The sequence below is a fragment of the Chrysemys picta genome, chromosome 5 (assembly GCF_011386835.1).
Source record: "Chrysemys picta bellii isolate R12L10 chromosome 5, ASM1138683v2, whole genome shotgun sequence".
In the NCBI taxonomy this organism is placed as follows: Eukaryota; Metazoa; Chordata; order Testudines; family Emydidae; genus Chrysemys; species Chrysemys picta.
Window position 1 is genome coordinate 94,003,987 of NC_088795.1, and position 18,267 is coordinate 94,022,253.

The 18,267-nt window shown below is 46.0% G+C and overlaps 1 protein-coding gene across 6 annotated transcripts in view; it reads left to right on the forward strand.

The window, feature by feature from the left end:
• The window catches only part of TEC (tec protein tyrosine kinase), a 144,429-nt gene that overhangs the window by 89,261 nt on the left and 36,901 nt on the right, over positions 1–18,267 (forward strand). The window contains exon 1 of one of the 6 annotated variants that reach the window (XM_042841869.2): positions 2,800–2,841. The exons of the other annotated variants lie outside the window; for them this stretch is intronic. The gene's annotated coding sequence lies outside the window, so the exon portion shown is untranslated. Of the gene's footprint in view, positions 1–2,799; positions 2,842–18,267 lie in introns of those variants that run through there. 6 annotated transcript variants of the gene reach the window in all.

The window sequence follows — 18,267 nt, forward strand, 5'->3', positions numbered from 1 at the left end:
AATGATCTCTTCCTTAGTTGGGGTATCTGTGTTTTTCTGCCTCCTGGATGTTTGCTTCCTCCTTAGGTGGCTTCCTGTTCAGCAATTCTTTGAAATGTTCTGTCCAGCGCATTTCTTGTTCTTTTTTGGTTGTTAGTAGGTGTCCTTGTTTGTTCCTGATGAGAGTGTTTGTTGGTGTCTGCCGTTTACCACTGATAAGCCGCATCATTTTGTAGATGGTTCCTTGTTCACTACGAGCAGCTGCATCCTCTGCTTGTTTTGCCAGATTATCAATATAATGCCATCTGTCTGCTCTCACAAGGCATTTGACCCCCTGGTGTGCCTTGCTATACTGCTCGTGGTATTCGTCCTTTAGCTTCTGGGATTTTGTGTCTAAAACTTTTTTTTTCAGGGCTCATCTGGTTTCTATGGTGTTCCATGTGCTGGGTGTAATCCACTCCTTCCATCTCTTCTGCCTGTAGCCTAGACAGGCTTCACTGCTCTGTTTATAAATTGCTGTTACTTTGTCCCACTTGTTGATCTCCTCATCTGCATTCCCCTCCTCTTCATCAAGGTCTGCAAGTGCTTGAAACCTGCTCTTTAACTGAGAATGAAGGCTTTCTGTATTTCAAGGGACTTTAGCTTGTCAATATCATAACGTCTATGTCCCTTGTTCGGTGGACCCACACTTCTCAGTTTTAGCTTGATGGAGGAGGTCGCTACCAACATCTGCACCCCTTCTCAATTTAACATCTGTCAGTGAGCGTCACCATTTGCCATTGATCATGATATGGTCAATCTGGTTCTTATCTCTGCCATTTGGAGAACACCATGTCAGCATGTGAATTTCACGATGTTTAAATAGGATTCCGCCAATGACTAGGTCATTCATATTACAGAAATTAAGAGACCTTTCTCCGTTTTCATTCATAGTGCCACACCTATGTCTTCCCATTGCTCTGTCTTTGTTTGTGTTGTCCTTACCGACCTTGGCATTCAGGTTTCCCATGACGATAGTTAGGTCGTGGCGTGGTACTCTCTCTAACTCTGCCTCTAGTGCAAGGTAGAATTTGTCCTTTACTTCTTCATCACTGTCATTTGTCGGAGCATAACACTGAATCAGGGTGATATTATTATGTTTCCCTTTCTGTCTGGCTCTCATAAGTCTGCTGCTGATGGATTTCCATTCAAGCCGGGAATGCTCCACTCCCTTCTTCAAAATGATGGCAACACCCTCATGGTGTTGTCCATCATCCCAGCCAGAAAACAGCAAAGTTTCTATTGAGGCTGAATCTTTCTGTTCCGGTCCATCTGCTCTCGCTGACACCCAGGATGTGTAAGCTGTAGTGTCTCATCTCTGCTGTGACCTGAGCTAGCTTCCCTGCTTCGTACACTTTCCAAAAACCTACCAGGAGCAGAAAGCCCCCGCCGACACAGACTCTGTGGATTGTTCATGCATGCAAGCTGTCCCGCCACGACAAGGCACAGACACCAGAGGACAGAGGAAGACATCAGGGATATTGTAAAAAACGGTTACTCACCTTCTTGTAACTGTTGTTCTTCGAGATGTGTTGTTCACATCCATTCCAATCAGGTGTGCGCGTGTCATGTGCACGGTTGTCGGAAACTTTTACCCTTAGCAGCTCATGTTGGATTGGCTAAAGAGCCCCCTAGAGTGATGCCTTCATGGCACTCAGTATATGACCCTGCTGACCTGACCCCCCTTCAGTTCCTTCTTGCTGGCTACTCTGACGCAGGGGAAGGAGGATGGGTATTGGAATGAATGTGAACAACACATCTCGAATAATAGCAGTTACAAGAAGATGATTAACTGTTTTTTCTTCGAGTGCTTGTTCATGTCCATTTCAGTCAGGTGACTCCCAAGCTCTCCCCCAGAGGTGGGGTTGGAGTTAAGGAATCACTGATTGGAGAACTGCCCTGCCAAAAGCTGCGTCCTCTCTAGCATGCTGGGTGATGACATAGTGGGTGGTAAACGTGTGCACTGAAGACCAGGTTGCCGCTCTGCAGATCTCCTGGATGGGCACCTGGTCCAGGAAAGTGGTGGACGAGGTTTGAGCTTGTGCCGAGTGGGCCGTAATAGCTGGAGCTGGGACCTTAGCGAGATTGTAGCAGGTATGCATGCAGTCAGTGATCCAGGAAGAAATGCGTTGTGAGGAGACCGGAAGCCCCTTTATCCAGTCTGCACGGCTACAAACAGTTGGTTCGACTTCCTGAAAGGCTTTGTGCGCCCAGTGTAGAATGCTAGTGCTCTCCGCATATCTAGTGAGTGAAGCCTCTGCTCCTGCACATTAGCATGTGGCTTGGGATAGAAGACTGGTAGAAAAATGTCTTGGCCAATGTGGAATTGGGATACCACCTTGGGCAGGAAAGCTGGGTGCAGCCTGAGTTGTACTTTGTCCTTAAGGAAGGCTGTGTATGCGGGGGGTTGGAGGTTAGCGCTTTTAACTTGGACACCCTCCTGGCTGATGTGATGGCAACCAGGAATGCCACCTTCCACGAGAGATACAGAAGGAAGCATGTAGTCAGTGGTTTGAATGGGGCCCCTGTTAGCCTCGAGAGGACCAGGTTGAGATCCCAAGCAGGCACTGGCAATCGGGACTGTGGATATAGCCTTTCCATGCCTTTCAGGAAACGGCCCACTATAGGGTTGGCGAATACTGAGCGCTTCAACTCTCCCGGGTGGAACGCCGAGATGGCCACGAGGTGTATCCTGATGGATGATCCCGCCAAACCTTGCTGCTTCAGATGCAGTAGATACTCCAGGATGAACGGTATAGATGCCTGAAGTGGAGGTGTGCTATGCTGCTCACACCAGCACAAGAACCTTTTCCACTTAGCTAGGTAAGTGGCCCTGGTGGAATGTTTCCTGCTACCAAGCAGCACCTCCCTCACCAATTCTGTGCATTGGAGCCCCATTGGGTTTAACCATGAAGCTTCCAAGCCATGAGATTGAGGGACTGGAGGTCCGGGTGAAGGAGGCGACCGTGGTTGTGTGTGATCAGATCAGGGTAGAGCAGCAGTGCGATCAGGGTGTCCACGGTGCTGGGGAGTGGCGCTGCGGTGAGGGCAAGCAAGAGCGGTGCTGGGGATGGTGCTGAGCCGGGGACTGGGAGCACCGCATCATAGTGGGCTTGCCTCTAGACCTGGGGTGGGCAAACGTTTTGGTCCGAGGGCCACATCTGGATATGGAAATTGTATGGCAGGCCATCAACGCTCATGAAATTGGGCGGTGGAGTGAGAGAGGGGGTGAGGGCTCTGTGGTGGGTCCAGAAATTAGGAGTTCAGTGTTCAGGAAGGGGCTCTGGCCTGGGGCAGGGCATTGGGGTGCGGGTGGTGGTGGTGAGGGCTCTGGGGTGGGGCTGGGGATGAGGGTTTGGGGTGCATGAGTGTGCTCCGGGCTGGGACCAAGGGGTTCGGAGGGCAGGAGGGGAATCAGGGCTTGGGCAGGGGGTTGGGGCGTGGGAAGGAGGTCGGGGTATAGGCTCCAGGCGGTATTTACCTCAAGAAGCTCCCAGAGGTAGAGGCACATCCCCCCTCTGGCTCCTATGCGGAGGCGCAGCCAGGCAGCTCTGCACATTGCCCTGTCCACAGGCACCTCCCATTGGCCATGGTTCACAGCTAATGGGAGCTGCGGGGACGGCACTTGGGGCAGGGGCAACATGCAGAGCCCCTTGGCTGCCCCTACATGTAGGAGCCGGAGTGGGGACATGCCACTGCTTCCAGGAGCTGCGCAGAGCCAGCCCCCGACCCCGCTCCCTGACTGGAGAGCCGGAGCGGGGCAAACCCCAGACCCTGCTCCCCAGTTGGAGCTCAAGGGATTAAAATGTCTGAAGGGCCGGATGAGGACCCACGCCATAGTTTGCCCACCCCTGCTCTAGACGGTACCGGTCTCATCAGTACCGGAGGCTTGTCCTTTAAAGCCGGGGGCTGTGCCGCCGTCATCGCTATCAAATCTCTGGCGGCTTCAAAGGTGTCCAGGTTGGAGGGTGGCTCTATCACCTCCACCTGGCACTGGCCCGCTGGAGAGTTGCTGTGTGCCAGACTCAATGTTCCTGTCTGGGGTACCGAAGTCAACAGTACCAACTTGCGCTGTCTTGGCATTGGGTCCTTTCTAGGGTGCCCTTGTGCATCCCCTGACTGACCCGCTGCTTTCAGGGCCGGTGAGTGCCCCCTTTCGGCCTTCTTGTGTCGCTTGTGCGGCACCGGGGAAGTTGAGTGGTGCTGGCCCGTTGATCATGGTTGCGGTACCGGAGAGCGCCAGTGCCGAGTGTCTCTTGTGCTAGAGTCCTTCCTTAGCACCGTGTTGCGTACAGATGCCGGAGCCCTCCATACGGATGCGCTTGGTGCCAGATCCTGGCACTCTGCAGCCGGTTGCCGGCGAAGAGTGGACTCCATTAAAAGCTGTTTCAGGCGGAAGTCACACTCTTTCTTTGTTCTTGGCCAAACAGTTTTACAAATTCTGCACCTTTCAGTTTGGTGCGCCTCCCCCAGCCACTTTAAGTAAGAGTCGTGGGGGTCAATTATGGCCATAGGCTTATTACAAGCGCTGCACGGCTTAAAGTCTTGGGCTTGTGTCATGGCCCAGAGCCCAGGAAAGGGATAGGGATTGGGAAGGCACCCCATTCCCCACCTACTATCTAACTAACTATATACAATAAACTTCTAATAAAACTAAACACAAACTAGATCTAACAAGAAAGCTAAGGGAGCACTTGCTGAGCAAGCTGAGCACTGTTCCAACGGACGATAAGAAGGAACTGAAGGGAGGTTGGGTCGGCAGGGTCATATATTGAGCGCCATGAAGGTGCCACTCCAGGGGGCTCCCTAGCCGACCTGACAGGAGCTGCTAAGGGAAAAAGTTTCTGATGATCATGCTCTGCATGTTGCCCCCGCTCCAAGTGCTGCCCCCGCAGCTCATTCACACACCTGATTGGAATCGATGTGAACAAGCACTCGAAGAAGAACTAGATCTTTACCCTGGTGTAACCATCATCAGCTTTAAGCAGAGGTCATGATATTCCTGTCTTATAAATGGAGAGATAGATCAACTCACAGGGCCAACTCACCTAGATTCATGTACCCAGTGGATTTCCAAAACACCCTGCTGAAGAATTTTGCCCAGGCCACAAATCATGCATTGATGGTCTGGTAAAATACAACCATTCACACACTGGCTCCCAAATTATCACTCCCTCCACATCAGTCCCACAGCTTACTATGGTTTTCTGATGGCCTTTGACTCATAGACTCATAGACTTTAAGGTCAGAAGGGACCATTATGATCATCTGGTCTGACCCCCTGCACGCTGCAGGCCATAAAACCGTCCCCGCCCCTTCCCTGGACTCTGCTGCTAAAGTCCCCAATCCTGTTATTAGTGACCTCAATCGGCAGAGACCCTCCTGCTAGAGATCCCTGCCCCATGCTGCGGAGGAAGGCGAAAAACCTCCAGAGGCTCAGCCAATCTGCCCTGGAGGAAAATTCCTTCCCGACCCCAAATATGGCAATCAGTAAGACCCCGAGCATATAGGCAAGAGTCTCCATCCTGACCCCTTTTAGCCATTATGCTATTTACCTACCATTGCTTGGTTTTCCTTGACAACTATGTTTTACCATTAAACCATTCCCTCCATAAACTTATCTAACTTAATCTTAAAGCCAGACAAATCCCTCGCCCCCACCGTTTCCCTCGGAAGGCCGTTCCAATATTTCACCCCTCTAACGGTCAGAAACCTACGTCTAATTTCAAGCCTGAACTTCCCCACGACCAGTTTATATCCATTCGTTCTCGTATCCACGTTAGTACTAAGCTGGAATAATTCATCTCCCTCCCTTGTATTAATCCCTCTAATATATTTAAAGATAGCAATCATATCCCCCCTCAGCCTTCGCTTTGTCAGACTAAACAACCCAAGCTCCTCTAGTCTCCTTTCATACGACAGGTTTTCCATTCCTCTGATCATCCTAGTGGCCCTTCTCTGCACCCGTTCCAGTTTAAGTTCATCTTTTTTAAAGACCATTGAAATCTAAGGGTTGAAGAATTTGAGCTCAACTGGCAGAAGATGTCTTCCTGAAGTTGACAGACTGTAGCAAAAGGAATTCATGCAGTCTTGCGCTAATGAAACAGAGAAATCCTATCTTTCCTCCACTATCGAAACTGCTAAATCTTGACCTGTGGAACTATTCTGGATAGTTGACAGTCTAATAAACCATGACTGTTCTTAGCCAGCTGCAGACCTTTGGACCTCACACTAGAAGGAACTCTCATCCTACTTCATAAAGGAAGTTAGGTGAAACTGTAGTAGTCTCTTTGGCCCTAGAGGAATCAAGTCAGATAGCAATCATTCCACTATATGTGATGGAAGTTGGCCCAATGGTGGAGGTAGAGGCCTTGAAAATAGTGAGAGATACTTGTTTCACTACTGTCACCTATGTTTGCAGATCATATTTTACTCCATAATTATCTTAGCTCATTATATCTTACTGGACAGAGATACAGTATATGTACTTTCGTGGGTACATGCGTCTGACGAAGTGGGTATTCACCCGCGAAAGCTTATGCTCCAATACAACTGTTAGTCTATAAGGTGCCGCAGGACTCTTTGTTGCTTTTTACCGATCCAGACTAACACGGCTACCCCTCTGATATTGTATATGTACAGTAGTACAACAGTCTTATTATGATGTAAGATATAGAGCAAATGTTAGACCATGAAGAGCATCATTAGACTGGCACCAAACTTGGTTAGATAACCTTTGAATAATGTCCAGCCTAAAGCCCGGCAATAAAAAGCCCCCTCTCTCACATACTCAGTTCAGTGTGTCCTGATCACATGTCCCAGAAAGCATCTGTCCCTTATGCCTGTTTGACTTTTTAAGTCCAAGTTACAAAACACATTCTTTGAAAATCAATGTTTTTAATGTGCATGAGTAATATTTATTTGTATTTTCTTTTTATTTAGAGCCATAAAAAGTGCCCATACCCAACCTCTGAGTGCTCTGCTAATTATTACAAATCTAATATAAATTTCATTCGGCTCATCACTTGTACCAAGCTCTGCAATGAATATTAAGTGGTCCCTGCGATTATCCATTTACAAAAAGGGTCCTCTAAAATACAAAGTTCACCATTATCACACTAATGGTAGTTACTTTGAGTCCACTTTATGTCTTGATTTAATATGCCTAATGATTCTCTCATACCTCTGAGGCAAACTTTGTGACTAGCTTAACTGCATGGTTTGTCCCAGCTGAGTTCCTCAGACTAACATTAACCAGCAATGCTTACTTCCCTCACCCCAACAGTACAATACAGATAAAATATCAAGTGGAAATTATTGCGTATAGAAGATGACAGAATTAAAACTAGATGAATTGGACCTACTTGTGTCCATGATTAGGTTACCGTACTGAGAACAACAAACTCATTATACTTAGGTCTATGAGCATTTGGTGGCAGTGACTTTTCACTCATTTCCTTCATAGGCTGGATTTGACTTGACAATCTAAAAATATAAATATTACTTTGAATTTCTGATTTTGTTAGAAAGTGGATTTTTTGGTTATCTTAAAATTAAGTTTTTAATTAAACTAATCATTTTTTCAAGAACTGAAAATAAGCAGGAAAACAGCAAAATCATGAATGCTTTGAGTTCTCTCTACTAGAGATAGGCAGGTCAGAAAGTCTGACTGAATTCTGGTGGAGGATATTTTTGTGGTGAAGGTTGCTGAGTTTTGTGGTGAGAGAAAATTAGCAATGTGACCTAGAATTCTTGTTCTCTTGTTTTATGCAGTGGTCAAAGCAGTTAGTTTCTTTAGCCTCATACAAGCTTTCAAAGTTTAGTCAAGATTTAAAATTTTTGGCTGGAAGCATGATAGAAGAAAGAAGGGAGATCAAAGGTGCCGTGAGGTAATGCTCCCAATTTAACTTATAGGGGGGCTAAATTCTGGCCCTATTGAAGCCATTGATTTCAGAGGGATCAAGATTTCATCTAACGTGGTTATAACCTGGGGCTACAGTGTGAGAGTCTCAGGAAGTGCATAAGAACATGTCCTGAGGCCTTATCATGGTATTAATTTTTAATCAAAACTCCCACCTGAAGCTAATTGGAACTTCTGCATAAAAACTAATGGAACAATATGTCTCTTTTTCAGAAAGTCCATTATCTTATCAGGAGGGAAGGAAAAGGTGTCTAATATTGTCTTTAACTCTGCAGAGTTTTAAGAATAAGTTTCCCATTTAGATCTAGATGAACAATGATTTATAAGGGATTTATTCTGTGGGGCTACTCATGCTGTCTCTGACTTCAGTGAGAGTTTTGCCATTGGCTATAACTGGAGACAGATTGCGCTCTCTACATTTAGCAACCACCATATGCAGCTTTAATTTTTTAAAATAAAGCTACTGTTTTAATATTAAAGTTCAATGGACATAGGATTAATTGTGCCAATCTCTAAAGGGATTTTATTCAAATAGTTTTCTAATTAGAGGGTTGCACTGACTAAAAAAGGGGATAGAGAATAAGATGGAGAATATATTATTGCCCTTATATAAATCTATGGTACGCCCACATCTTGAATACTGTGTACAGATGTGGTCTCCTCATCTCAAAAAAGATATACTGGCACTAGAAAAGGTTCAGAGAAGGGCAACTAAAATGATTAGGAGTTTGGAGAGAGTCCCATCTGAGGAGAGATTAAAGAGGCTAGGACTTTTCAGCTTGGAAAAGAGGAGACTAAGGGGGGATATGATAGAGGTATATAAAATTCTGAGTGATGTGGAGAAAGTAGATAAGGAAAAGTTATTTACTTATTCCCATAATACAAGAACTAGGGGTCACCAAATGAAATTAATAGGCAGCAGGTTTAAAACAAATAAAAGGAAGTTCTTCTTCACACAGCACACAGTCAACTTGTGGAACTCCTTACCTGAGGAGGTTGTGAAGGCTAGGACTATAACGGTGTTTAAAAGAGAACTGGATAAATTCATGGAGGTTAAGTCCATTAATGGCTATTATCCAGGATGGGTAAGGAATGGTGTCCCTAGACTCTGTTTGTCAGAGGGTGGAGATGGATGGCAGGAGAGAGATCACTTGATCGTTACCTGTTAGGTTCACTCCCTCTGAGGCACCTGGCATTTGCCACTGTCGGTAGACAGGATACTGGGCTAGATGGACCTTTGGCCTGACCCAGTATGGCTGTTCTTATGTATGTTCTAAAAGAGTAATTTCATTTCTTTTGAGATAGGGGGTCACGTATGAAAAAGAATGTTCATGAGTGGGTTCTCATGGCTAGAAGCTAAGGAGACTGTGTCTGAAGTCTAGCATTATAAAGGAGAGCTTCATAAGTGGGGAGGGGTATAAAGTGTAGTAGCCAATTACTGCATTTGCATTAAGTCACTTTCTTCTACTTCAGCACAAAGAGGTTTAGTGGTCTGCGAAGCTGAGGGGGAATAGAGTAGCAAACTTGCACTTTGGAAGTTGGTGGCCATTAATTAATAAGTCTTGTTGAAGGAATATCTTGAGCCAGAGAGGAGGGAATTCAGATTTAACTCCCAACATTTAATTTTTTTCCGGTGTTTTTCTCATCTCCAAAACATTAAATAATGGTCAAGTGATAAAGCAGTGCAAATTACTTGGATTGGTTTGGCACACTGCGGATGTGAAAACTGAGTAACCTAGATGCTGAAAGGGTAAAAGGTGGTGAATCAGGAAACATAACCATTTTTATAGGTGGCACAGGTAGTGAGGTAAGATGTTTATCTGCAGAGACAGTTTTCTCTTACTCCCTGAAGTTAGATACTTATCCTGCTGCAGTTGCATTGACATAGCATTTACATTCCTTTTGCACATCCATTGAGTGCCAGATTGGTGTGAAGGAGTTCACAGAAGGAAGGGAGTTCTGGAAAAGATAATGCAGTCCCAGGCTGTATCATCTTCTTCAAGGAATTTCCATGGGGCCAGAGAAGAAAAACATTATATATCCTTCTAGCCTCTCACCCAGGTCACCCAAACACCCCTAGCGAGAACCCAACAGGGCAGAGAGGCCTCTCCAGGGTACAGAAGAATAGGTGTATGGTATCAGGCCCTGGCTAAGCTTCTCTTTCAAAGCGAAGAGATGTGTATGCAAAGAGCCCTGGTCATGCACACACACAGATCTAGAGGGGCAACCTAGCCCACTTATTTCACCAGAATTACATAATATTTTGAACACTATGACTTATAGTGTTTGCAGATTCAGGCCCTAACATTCTAATTTGACTGGTCTGTCAGTTGTCAAGCTGAAATACTGGTAGTACAGTTAAAACCTGTAAATGGGACCATTACAAAGTATCTATCGGAGATTGTTTCTGTACTAGGTGTTACATGATTCAACACATTATTTTTGTCATTCACACTAATATATGGGTTCATACGGACAGTACAGTTCAGTGACAGAGAGGGCAGGTGGGATGCTGATATAAATAATAAAGAATTGTTAAAAACAACTTCCTGGTTTAAAAAAAAAATCCCAGGTTTTGCTAAGTGCAAAGTATTTCTAAATACTGTAAAGGACACTGGAGTCTGGCAGCTTTGTAGTAAAAAAAAGTAATAGTTTCACTATCTGCCTTTCTGTACTGAAAGTTGAGATTACTAATTACCTAATTCCGTTTTTTTAATGTTGAGGAAAAAAACTTGTTTATCTTTGTTGTAGAATATTTATAGATTTATCTGGACTTAAACATCCTGTCATTCTTCCTGATGCCTGACCACTGAAGCATAACTTTTGAGACACAATTTCTCTGCCTGCTTTCTTTGTAACTGCTAGCAGGCTAAAAATAACAGGGTATTAAAAGAGTGTCTTAGACATTCAGGTTTTCCATGAGTATATAACTGTTATAGTTATCATTTATTATATGTGGTACAGGTAGTGACACCTCAAGTAAAGGTTACCTTACACTTTCCATTAAAAGACTGTGTTTTCAGTTGCTTATAATTTTGCCAAATTTTTACTATTCAGGATGAAATTTTCCATGCCAGGTTTCTGCCTCAGGCTGAATTTGTTGTGAAAGTTTTAGCAAAAGTGTTTCAGCCATTTCTGAGAATGAAATTAGGGAAAATATGTTGTTTTGCTCATATTCTCCTGGACCCCTTTGCCCTTCATGTTATTCTCCCAGGGGATCCTGCCCATCTGTTCCCTGAGGGAGTCAAAGTCTGCTCTTCTGAAGTCCAGGGTCCGTATTCTGCTGCTCTCCTTTGTTCCTTGTGTCAGGATCCTGAACTCGACCATCTCATGGTCACTGCCTCCCAGGTTCCCATCCACTTTTGCTTCCCCTACTAGTTCTTCTCTGTTTGTGAGTAGCAGGTCAAGAAAAGCTTTGCCCCTAGTTGGTTCCTCCAGCACTTGCACCAGGAAATTGTCCCCTACACTATCCAAGAATTTCCTGGATTGCCTGTGCACCGCTGTATTACTCTCCCAGCAGATATCAGGGTGATTAAAGTCTCCCATGAGAACCAGGGCCTGCGATCTAGCAACTTCTGCTAGTTGCCAGAAGAAAGCCTCGTCCACCTCATCCCCCTGGTCTGGTGGTCTATAGCAGACTCCAACCACGACATCACCCTTGTTGCTCACACTTCTCAACTTTATCCAGAGACTCTCAGGTTTTTCTGCAGTTTCATACTGGCGCTCTGAGCAGTCATACTCCTCTCTTACATACAACGCAACTCCCCCACCTTTTCTGCCCTGCCTGTCCTTCCTGAACAGTTTATATCCATCCATGACAGTACTCCAGTCATGTGAGTTATCCCACCAAGTCTCTGTTATTCCAATCACATCATAGTTCCCTGACTGTGCCAGGACTTCCAGTTCTCCCTGCTTGTTTCCCAGGCTTCTTGCATTTGTGTATAGGCACTTAAGATAACTCATCGATCGTCCCTCTTTCACAGCATGAGACAGAAGTCCTCCCCTCTTGCGCTCTCCTGCTTGTGCTTCCTCCCAGGATCCCATTTCCCCACTTACCTCAGGGCTTTGGTCTCCTTCCCCCGGTGAACCTAGTTTAAAGCCCTCCTCACTAGGTTAGCCAGCCTGCTGGCGAAGATGCTCTTCCCTCTCTTCGTTAGGTGGAGCCCATCTCTGCCTAGCACTCCTTCTTCTTGGAACACCATCCCATGGTCGAAGAATCCAAAGCCTTCTCTCCGACACCACCTGCGTAGCCATTCGTTGACTTCCACGATTCGACGGTCTCTACCCCGGCCTTTTCCTTGCACAGGGAGGATGGACGAGAACACCACTTGTGCCTCAAACTCCTTTATCCTTCTTCCCAGAGCCACCTAGTCTGCAGTGATCCGCTCAAGGTCATTCTTGGCAGTATCATTGGTGCCCACATGGAGAAGCAGGAAGGGGTAGCGATCCGAGGGCTTGATGAGTCTCGGCAGTCTTTCCGTCACGTCGTGTATCCTAGCTCCCGGCAAGCAGCAGACCTCTCGGTTTTCCCGGTCGGGGCGGCAGATAGATGACTCAGTCCCCCTGAGGAGGGAGTCCCCGACCACCACCACCCTCCTCCTCCTCTTGGGAGTGGTGGTCGTGGAACCCCCATCCCTAGGACAGTGCATCTTTTGCCTTCCAATCGGTGGAGTCTCCTTCTGCTCCCTTCCCTCAGATGGGTCATCTAGTCCTCTCTCCGCATTAGTACCTGTAGAGAGAACATGGAAACGATTGCTCACCTGTATTTCCATTGCTGGTGCATGGACGCTCCTCTTTCTCCTTCTGGAGGTCACATGCTGCCAAACCTCCTCACAATCCTTCTGTCCCTGCTGCGCCTGCTCTGAATCTTCAGAACATTGCGGCCGTAGAAGCATCTCCTGACGTCTGTCCAGGAAATCTTCATTTTCCCTTATGCAGCTCAGAGTCGGTACTCGTTTCTCCAGCCCTCGAACCTTCTCTTCCAATATGGAGACCAGCTTGCACTTTGTACAGACAAAGTCGCTTCTGTCCTGTGGAAGAAAGACAAACATGGCACAACCTGTGCAGGTCACAACAGCTGATCGCTCACCTTCCATATCACCGTCCTCTTAAGAGCTTCCTCAACTGTTGCAGGAACTACCCAGAGAAACCTGCAGATGAAAGCATTTTAAAGAATCCTTATTGAGGTTGCAGGAACAAACCATCCCGATGTGTAGAAAGAATAGTAAATATGGCAGGCGACCAGCTTGGCTAAACAGTGAAATCCTTGCTGATCTTAAACGCAAAAAAGAAGCTTACAAGAAGTGGAAGATTGGACAAATGACCAGGGAGGAGTATAAAAATATTGCTCAGGCGTGCAGGAGTGAAATCAGGAAGGCCAAATCACACTTGGAGTTGCAGTTAGCAAGAGATGTTAAGAGTAACAAGAAGGGTTTCTTCAGGTATGTTAGCAACAAGAAGAAAATCAAGGAAAGTGTGGGCCCCTTACTGAATGAGGGAGGCAACCTAGTGACCGAGGATGTGGAAAAAGCTAATGTACTCAATGATTTTTTTGCCTCTGTCTTCACGCACAAGGTCAGCTCCCAGATTGCTGCACTGGGCAGTACAGCATGGGGAGAAGGTGACCAACCCTCTGTGGAGAAAGAAGTGGTTCGGGACTATTTAGAAAAACTGGACGTGCACAAGTCCATGGGGCCGGATGCGCTGCATCCGAGGGTGCTAATGGAGTTGGCGGGTGAGATTGCAGAGCCATTAGCCATTATTTTTGAAAACTCATGGCGATCGGGGGAGGTTCCAGATGACTGGAAAAAGGCTAATGTAGTGCCCATCTTTAAAAAAGGGAAGAAGGAGGATCCGGGGAACTACAGGCCAGTCAGCCTCACCTCAGTCCCTGGAAAAATCATGGAGCAGGTCCTCAAGGAATCAATTATGAAACATTTAGAGGAGAGGAAAGTGATCAGGAACAGTCAGCATGGATTCACGAAGGGGAAGTCGTGCCTGACTAACCTAATTGCCTTCTATGATGAGATAACTGGCTCTGTGGATGAGAGGAAAGCAGTGGATGTGTTATTCCTTGACTTTAGCAAAGCTTTTGATACGGTCTCCCACAGTATTCTTGCCGCCAAGTTAAAGAAGTATGGGCTGGATGAATGGACTGTAAGGTGGATAGAAAGCTGGCTAGATCGTCGGGCTCAACGGGTAGTGATCAATGGCTCCATGTCTAGTTGGCAGCCGGTTTCAAGCGGAGTGCCCCAAGGGTCGGTCCTGGGGCCGGTTTTGTTTAATATCTTTATTAATGACCTGGAGGATGGTGTGGACTGCACTCTCAGCAAGTTTGCAGATGACACTAAACTAGGAGGCGTGGTAGATACACTAGAGGGTAGGGATCGGATACAGAGGGACCTAGACAAATTAGAAGATTGGGCCGAAAAAAACCTGATGAGGTTCAACAAGGACAAGTGCAGAGTCCTGCACTTAGGACGGAAGAATCCCATGCACTGCTACAGACTAGGGACCGAATGGCTAGGTAGCAGTTCTGCAGAAAAGGACCTAGGTGTCACAGTGGACGAGAAGCTGGATATGAGTCAACAGTGTGCTCTTGTTGCCAAGAAGGCTAACGGCATTTTGGGCTGTATAAGTAGGGGCATTGCCAGCAGATCGAGGGACGTGATCGTTCCCCTTTACTCGACATTGGTGAGGCCTCATCTGGAATACTGTGTCCAGTTTTGGGCCCACACTACAAGAAGGATGTGGAAAAATTGGAAAGAGTCCAGCGGAGGGCAACAAAAATGATTAGGGGTCTGGAGCACATGACTTATGAGGAGAGGCTGAGGGAACTGGGATTGTTTAGTCTCCAGAAGAGCAGAATGAGGGGGGATTTGATAGCAGCCTTCAACTACCTGAAGGGGGGTTCCAAAGAGGATGGAGCTCGGCTGTTCTCAGTGGTGGCAGATGACAGAACAAGGAGCAATGGTCTCAAGTTGCAGTGGGGGAGGTCCAGGTTGGATATCAGGAAAAACTATTTCACTAGGAGGGTGGTGAAACACTGGAATGCGTTACCTAGGGAGGTGGTGGAGTCTCCTTCCTTGGAGGTTTTTAAGGCCCGGCTTGACAAAGCCCTGGCTGGGATGATTTAGCTGGGAATTGGTCCTGCTTTGAGCAGGGGGTTGGACTAGATGACCTCTTGAGGTCCCTTCCAACTCTGATATTCTATGATTCTATGATTCTATGATTAACAAATGAACTGAATTATTTTTTTAGATGCTGTAGCCCCTCCATGCTATGGAACAGGGACTTGAAATTTAGCTGTAGGTGTGGACTCTCTGCTAGGGTTGGTGCCTTTTGCTGTTCCCAAGAAAAAACATCCAAATTTGGCCAAGATATGCACCCCTGAAAAAATTCAGTTTGCACATACTCAATAGAGACTTAGGGTTTTGCTGCTAAATTCTGAGAAGATTCTGTGTGCACTGAGCATGCTTCAGCCCCTCACAGCTCCTATGTGCAAACCATCCCCATAGAGCAACTTAGCATGCTTCAGTGGTCAACCTAAGGCTGCAGGGGCTAAGCAGGAATTTTCCTGCAATGGTACTCTGGACCAATGTGGTCCTGGGCACCAGAACTGAGAGCAGGGAAATTGTCTCTCCTGTCCTTTCAGTGCCCTCCTTGTTGTCACCCAAGCAATGAGGAGGAACCAACCTGATTTAGAATGCAGAGGGGTGAAGAATGGGAGGATGTGGACATGAGGAAAGGGGCTTCCAGAAGTTAGAGAATGGGAAGAAGCAGAGGGGGAGGGATGGCAGTAACCGTAAGCAAGGAGGAGCAGTAGGAGACAGGAGAAAGTGGGGGACAGGAGCAGGTGGGGTTGGACAGGAGCAAAAGGGGAGGGTGGGGAGGAGTCTGGGGGGTATATAGACAATGAGTGTGGGGAAGAGGGCAGGAGCAGAAGGGAAGGGGGCAAGAATCAGGGGGCATTAGGGGCGGAGGACAGAGGTGTCTGTAACTACCAGATTACATTCCTCTCCAGAATCTGGAATTGAACCCAGGAGTCCTGAGTCTCTACCTTCCTCTACTGTTAGCAAATAGCTGTGAAACCCTCTGGCAACAGTGTGTGTCTCATCCCTATTACTGCCTGATCCACATAGCAGTGGTCCCCCAAACTACTACTACCAGTTGCTCTGTTAGCTCAAGTGGTAGAGATCTGTGCAGTGAACTTAAAGAGACAAACCTTTGATGCTAATTACAAAGATCCAAACCTGCTGATGACCCAAGAGGGGGATCAAAATAGTTCCATATGACAGAATTTCAGTTTTTCTTGTTTGTTTGTTTGTTTTAAATTGGGAAATTACATATAATAAACTACCGGTACATTAAGGTTGGTAGTCAACCACACAAAAGTTAGGAAATTCATACCTAAGGTTGCTCATGCAACCTTAATTTGGTCCCCTTGTGCATATGCATAACATAATATTTAATTATATGATAAAACAATTTTTTTTTACTGGACCCCTGTCTCTGTCAGTGCACAGGATGCATCGTACTCTGGGAATGAATCAGGGTGGTACAACAAATGAGACTTGGTATGAGCCCTGCATCATTTTTTGTAGAAGTTGGAAGGTGTGTAGTGAATGAGGCAGGGAACAGCAGGAAGAGAAGGGATAGTTTGATGGTTAAGGAAATTTAATTACACCCTGGAGAACTGGATTCTGTCCCTGCCTCTGCCACAAAGTTTCTATGCTAGACAAGCCCCTTAAATCAGAATGTTTACAGTTGGCCACTAATTGTGTGTTCCTCATTTTCTGGGTGCCAAATGTGAGACATTTGGGGTCAGATTTGCAGAAGTGCTGAGCACTCATAACCGCACCTGGAGTCTGTAGGCACTGTCTTTTGAATATATGTGTTATAAAAATGTTAAGCACTATGGAAAATTAATGCCTAGTTGTTTCATGTTGGGCAACCAAAATTAGTGAACACTTGAGAATTCAAAAATGCCAGCCTTGCTCTGAGACTTTTAGGGATGTTTATGAAAAAAATTAGGGAACTTTCTTGGACCAGTGGCAAGTGCCAAAGGTGCAAAGCCAAATACAGATAGGAGTCTCGGGTAGGTGCATTGAAAGGCTGCAGTGCATTTTAGAGGCACTTCTGTGCATATCACGGTAATAACAAAAGTGATACAAGCTGAAGTAACTTTTTTCTTAGTAACATCAATAGCGATGACCAGGTTCAACCATGGTAGTGGCCACCCCTTTGCAAGCACCATACAGGTTGCTTGCTTGGCCTTTCACAGGATTATCTTGTCTGGATTTCTCAAGTGGCAGGGTTGACCGAGTATGTCCACTTTGGTGATCATCAGTGATTCCAAACCTTTATCACCAAGATTTGGTCTGAGCTCAGTTTGTTTCTTGCGCACAAGAGAAAATGCTCTTTCTGAGTCAGAGTTCCTGTTAGTTATTGGAAGGGTTACTTTCATTATCCAGGCCAGAACATCATAGTGTCCATTATCTGCAATATGGTATGCTGCTGTTTATCACAACTGATGCACATCAGAACAGATGATGGCATGTTATCAACCTGGTACCAAGCAAACTGCTCCTGCTTTGTGTCTTGCTGTAATTGATCCTTCAGCAGAGGTGGAAGCTGCTGCACAAAGAATGCAGTATCATTGTATGTAGCCGTCATCCTGAATTCACCGTTAGCTACTTCTGCATGTTGTAGTATAGGATCAAGCAGTGGCAGTTTCTGCGCTATGTATGTGTCCACCTCTCGGTATTACCGATGAACTCACTAGAAGAATGGCTCCAAGGCTCTGTCTGTTAGCCTCACGGTGTTCTCTGAAGGTGAAGCAGGACTTGATGACTGCTGAGAGTCTGAGTTGTCTCTGATAAAATCATGTGTCATAATATCCTTGCCATCCTTCTGATTAGAAATGAGGTTGTAGTCTACTTCACTTTGCTTCTACAATCACTAATGGCTTGGTAATTTGACAAGAAGTTCTTTCAGAAGACTGAACAGCTGTTGTCTTGGTATCTGAATCAAATATTCCTCTTTTTGCATTTGATGTGTTTAGTTTGTCAAAGATCAGGATCCTGTAGTCGAAAAATAGGCAATAAAGTTTGTGAAAAAATAAACGTGTCTTATATCATCAAAAAAACTTTCAATGGCAAGTTCTGCAGTTTGTTTTGGCACAGTGATGGTGTCCAATGTCAGTTTAGTTAATTTGTCATGTTTGGCATCAGCAACCTTCTTGGTAGGCTTGCTATTGTGATGATCTTTTTGGATGATCCTTGTTTTGCTGTGGCGGTTTTGACATTGATGACTGGCTGTTGGTGGCG